The sequence below is a fragment of the Ambystoma mexicanum genome, chromosome 3p (assembly GCF_040938575.1).
Source record: "Ambystoma mexicanum isolate Mex_15411 chromosome 3p, UKY_AmexF1_1, whole genome shotgun sequence".
Taxonomy (NCBI): Eukaryota; Metazoa; Chordata; class Amphibia; order Caudata; family Ambystomatidae; genus Ambystoma; species Ambystoma mexicanum.
In genome coordinates, this window is record NC_090925.1 from 840,263,768 (window position 1) to 840,269,767 (window position 6,000).

The window sequence follows — 6,000 nt, forward strand, 5'->3', positions numbered from 1 at the left end:
ATTTCTGTTAAGTCGTCGTGATGTTTCACGTAGGACGTCTATACATGCTTAGGAAGAGTTTCATGGAGGAAGGAGCACTCCATGCCGGGCCCGGGCAGATGTTTGTGTATTTATGATGCTCTTATACCTCTTATGAGAACTTCGAAGCACCAGGTATATTTAGGTGCTGGTGGGTTTGTTTTTCTTATTTTGATCGGATGTTTGTGTGCCTTCCTGGCCGGTATAATTGTGATGCTGGAAATGCATCAGAGGGACAGGGCCTCCGTATCCTTGTCCTTTACTGCCTTTTATCATGTGTTCTGTCGTGTTTTCTGTGCAGGAGCTTGTGTGGGACTCCTGGCAGTGCAGCTCTCTCTTTCGGTTTGGTGTACAGACCCATGAGATACCCTTATGGCACCCATGTGTGGGGGTACAACCCTGTGTCCCTAGTGTATGTTTTTGGGCACCTATGTGTGGCCCACAGTGCAGGGTATGGGCTAATGGCAGCTCCATGCTGAATTTGACAGGTGCTCTGGGTATCCTCCATTTTGGGATACCCAGGCCCTGCCATGAGGATCAGTTGATTCCTGATAGGAAACAAGATGCCCCCCCTGGCCACTGGCTTTCTATTGCCTGTTACCTTGTTTTCCCAAAGTCCTGGGAAGCCCTGACTCTGTCCCTTCCCCCTGACTGGCTGTTGGGTGGAAGTTCCATATTTGGTGATGTTGTGAAGTCCAGGCCAGACTGGCTGTAGCCTTCCCAGTGACTGTATGTTGTGGCTACACCCTGTTGATTGGGACCTGGGTGAATGGAGTGCATGACGAATATGGATTCTGTGTTGTGGATGTCTAGTATCTGGTGTTTGACACAATGACTGAGACAGCACTGCCGGAAACTGGTAGGAATGCAGTGTGGAGTGTTGAATGGCTGGGTACTTGTCCCAATACACATAAATCGTTGAGTGTCTGGAGAGAAGTGAATGGCCTGAATGCACTATGCACCTGATTGGATGCCTGCCTGCATGAATGCCCTTCTGACCGATTGGTTGCCTGAGTGTGACCCAGCAGAATTAATGGGAGATCAACTAGTATATCTGGGGGCCTCTTGCTGCTAGAATTCGTGTTCAGAAGCTGAAGTCCAAACTGTGGAGAGTAACTGGAGTGAAACTGAAGCTTGGCCTTGAAGTCCTGCTGGAAGAGAAGAATTGCTGTTGCCCTTCTTCATCAATCTGAAAGCTGCTGCGTCTCCGGGGACCTGGTAAGGCACCCTCTTCCCGAGCTACGAGGGACCATCGTGCACCAGCAGATCTTTGCCAAAGCTCCCTGGTAGACAGACCTATAACAGGCTGCCGGACGGGGACTGCCGCAGAATCCCAAAGAGAAGCACCCGGACTGTTGTCTGCCACTGTCGGCAACCGCTGTCGCCGACCGGAGCCGCCGTGCTCCCATCGCCTAAGAACTTTCGATTCATGGATGCGCTCGTCTGCACCGCTGCCCGCCTTACCCCGCTGGAGAAGACCAGGCCGTCGATGCGCCGAAAAGCATCCGCAGGTAGGTTTCCCGCCACCCAAAGACCACAGAGATGCTGACGACTCGACGCCCTTGCTGAGCCACAGTTGTTCAACTCTTTGCGGTCCTGAACTATCGACACTGAGGTGCCCCGCACGCCTCTTCCTTGCAGGACGTTTATGCTTCCCCGTCGACGAGCACCACTAGGAAAGAAGCTGCCACTTCACTGTTGTAGTTCACCCTGTTCTCCTTCGGACGTTCGACGACCCGTGACTCCTGCCTTAAAGGGAGGGCACTCGAGACAAGGAACGCTACAACGCCAGGTACTTTGGGGTTGCAGAACTATTGGAAAGTCTCTTGTGAACAATATATGGACTGGGCTTGTGATATATCTTTATTCTACAGGTTGCTCAGGTGGGGGGGATCTCCACACAGAACTGTGTGTAGGTCTCGGGCCAGTATTCTGCCACTTGTAACCAACTGCTTTCCTCTTATTTATTTGTGTGCCATTTAACCGTACAGTTGATGCACTTTAAAGAGATCTAATAGTAATTGTGGTTCCACGTAGAACTGTATATTTGCCATTATTTAACCGAGTACAAAGTGAGTTATTGTGATATTGTACATAACCTTGAATATTAATTATATAAAGACTGTGTTTTAACTAATACAGTGTGCGGACATTCCTTTGTGGGTGCTTGAGGACTACACTGTACTTAAGAACCAGCCTGCATCACCTCCTGAGAAGCTAGGCCTTGATTGCTCGTCCATTGCTACCACAAAAGAGAATCTTGGCTGGGATCCTCTGTGCCTCTCCTCTACCATATAGAGAGCAGAAGTACAGACAGCCCCTCCAGTCTTTACACTGGGGGCAGCAGTGGGATGCTTATAGTTTTAAGAATCGGTGTATAACCGTGCCACTTACAAAATATCTGCACTTTGTTAAATTAAGTTTTAGTTGCGTACAAGATAACTGCATTATAAGCAATGAAGTCTATTGCAAATGGTAAATTGACTTGGATGAGCTTAGAGGCTCTCCAGAGTGCTTGTGAAGCCAGGGAGTTAGACTTTGTGGATAAGTCTAGGGCTGAGCTGATAGCTGCCCTGGTGGACTACCAGACTGATGGTGAAACTCTTGAGGGGCGGGGGGTACAACTAATGAGGACTCTGCCCCTGGGGTTGTTGCTGAATCTGATTCTGGGAATGCCACCATTCCTGTTGCCTCTGTTCCAAACCCCAGCACTGCTCTTCAGGGGAAGCCTTAAAGGTTGAACTTTTAAAATTGGAGCTACAACAGGAACAGTTAGCCTTTCAATGCAAAACGTTGGCAACAGAAGCTGAGTTGAAGAAAGAGGAGTTGGCACAGCAAGTGATACTCAAAGATGGGGACACTGAGCACCAAATAATCCAGCTAGAGAAAGCTAGAGTGGAGACTTCAGCTAAACCAGCTGAGAGTGGCAGGTCCCCAGCCACCAAGTTTATGAAAGATTTGGTTGGTGTGTCTGTGGAGGGTTCAGATATTCCCCAATGGATTGAAGCGTTTTAAATGGTTTGTGCAATTCATGATGTTGATAAGAGAGATTGGGCTAAGTGTTTGTTAAGCAGAGTGCCTCAGACTGTATATGACTGTATTCTGAAGCTGAGTGTGGAAGAAAGGGGTCAGTATGAGTGCATGAAGTCTGCTTTGATTGCCAAGTTTGGCAAGACACCTACCCAATACCTTTTAAAAGGTTCAGGGAATTTAAGAAAAGAGATAATGTGCCTTGGGTTGACTGGGTGAGTGCTGCGCACATGAACATAATGGGGTGGATTGATGGTTACAAAGTGAAAACGTTTGTTGAATCGTCTCACCTTTTTGTTTTTTGAGCATTTTTCTGAAGCCTGTTCACCAGAGCTGCGTCAGTATGTTGTTGACCAGAACATTTTGGATCCCTTTAAGTTGGCTAGATTGGCTGACAAGTGGGTCTCCCACCGGGTGTCCCCTAAGGACTCCAGTGGAAGGACAAGAACAAAGAAAAGGGGACCTCTCAGAAAGCTGAGGAGTCCCAGAAGCAATCACAGTTGAGTAAGCCAAAACCTTCCTCTACTTAGACCCAAACATCTAGTGGGGATAAGTCATCTGTGGGTGGGAATAAGAGTAGTGGTCCACCTGCTGCAAAGCAGGCTCCCAGTGGTTCCAGTACTGTACCCCCCGTTCCTGTCACTTGTTGGGACTGTGGGGCTCTGGATGACAAGAGGGGTGACCCCAAGTGTAAAGGTAAGGCACTTGGAGTCCAGGCTGTCAGCCTGAGCTACCCTTACCCCATGTCTGAGGTGGAGGCCACTGTCCTCCCCTCCTCTACAGGAATCACATTTGGTGCTCCTGTAGAGATTTCCTTAGTGTCCTTTGGGGCTTGGGACTAGTACGCAGAAGTACTGGCGACTATCCCACAGAACACCCGTAGGTTTTTGAGAAGTATCCTCTTGAATGGCCAGCCCTCTACTGGCTTTAGAGACACTGGGGCAAGTATGAAGACTATGTAGGTGCTCCTCTGAGAACCACCAGGCTAGCTGGTGGGCCTCCCAAATTATCGCCTGTCGCCTTAGTCACTCTCATGATTGGAGACAAGACAGCAAAACTTCCTGTCCTGGTTCAGGACAATGCCCCTGCTAACATTCTGTTAGGAAATGATCTTGTGGAGTTGGGGTTGATCTCGGATGGTCTCCCCCTGACTGCTGCTGCAGTCACTAGGTCACAAGTGACACAGGGTCCGGCTGTGAGTCAGGTACCCGAGCCAAAGGCAAGAAGACGGAAGACCAAGAAGGCCACCTCTGTGAAGGGGGCTCCTTCTCTTCCTGCTGTTCCTACAGCCCCCATTGGGCTGGGTCCAGTGGAAAACCCAAACTCAACTCCTGAGGGAGAGGAGACAGAAGACTCTCCTGTGGGAGAGGTTCTCAACCCGGAGGACCGCCCTGATCTTCAATGCCTGCTGGCTGAAGGGGGACCCTCCCGGGCGGACTTCTGTAAGGGACAGAGAGAGTGCCACTCTCTCGAGGGTCTGAGGATACCGGCCCTGTGCCAAGCACAAGGAGAAGTGCCCCAGGACATTCCGGATCTATTGGGAGGGTGAGCTCCTGGTTAGTGAGCCCACTAAGCCTGAATCTGGTGCCCTCAAGAGGTTGGTGGTACCCCAGGTTTACAGGCCCTTCCTGCTGTTGGCGCATGAGGTGCCCTTAGCTCGTCATCTTGGTACCAAGAAGACTAAGCAGAGGCTCTCTTCCCATTTCTACTGGCCCTGGATGGGAGTGGAAGTGGACTCCCACTGCAGGACCTGCCCAACTTGTCAGTTGTCTGGCAAGACTGGAGGCAGTGTCATTTCCCCACTGCAGCCATTGCCAGTGGTTGGCACATCGTTCGAGAGGGTGGGCATCGATATTGTTGGTCCCCTTGACTCTCCCACTTCAGGTGGACATCGGTTCACCCTAGTCTTGGTTGATCATGCCACCAGGTACCCTGAGGCTATACCCCTTCAGACTGTTAGTGCCAAGGTGGTTGCCAGGGCTCTCCTGGGCATTTTTACCCGGGTTAGATTCCCTAAGGAGGTTGTCTGTCATGACCACTGTGAGGGGGCACAAGTTGTTGTTAGGCAGAATCCAGTGAAGTTCCCTTAGGGAGCACTACACCAGATTAGGACTACAGGCGACTGCAATAAATCCCCTTTGGTATCAGTCTGTACCACAAAGATTTAGTTGGTAGCTGTGGCTGAGCAGTCAGACTTATCTCAAGAGGGAGATGAGCAGTATTCAGGGTTTACACAATAGGCCTACTGTACTATGGCACAAGGAAACACTGACCAAAGCTTTGTAGTTAAAAAGTATATATATATATTTATTTTATACACTTCTAAGTAAACGCATTTATCACAGGTATCAAGCAAGTTAAATTAAGTCAATAGAGAAATATACACACTCCCTATATAAATTGTAGACCAAGTGAACCAGAGTGAAAACTGAGCAAAACGGCACAGTGACAACTACACACAAGGGAGGGAAAACACAAGTTATCTAGAAATAGGTTCTTATACACCCTAGTAACACTTCCCACCAGTTGTGAACCAGTTCAGCAAGGCAGAGCATCAGTATAGGCAATACTTCAAATGAAAACTGAGCAAAATGGCATTTCACAATGATTATTCAGTGGGAAGGAAAGGGTAGTTATAGGAAAGGGTTGCACCACACAGTTCGAATGGAGAATCAATCTCGAGAAAGCAGGTCTAACAAATGTGACCAGAGTCAGTAGGCCTGTGCCAGAGTTGGTGGTACAGGGAAAGGGCCCAGGAGCAAAAATGTTCTTGTAGCTGCAGTCAGGTCTTTGGTTAACGATGTTGAAAAGGTGGATGCAGGAAGCGAAAGACAATGTTAAGAGAGGGGGGGCGGCCAACCCAACAGGTAGGAAAAGGATTTAAAACACCTTTAGCACTACCGCGGGAAAGTGCAGCCTGGCAGAACAATGTACCTTAAACGTGGAGAAGTG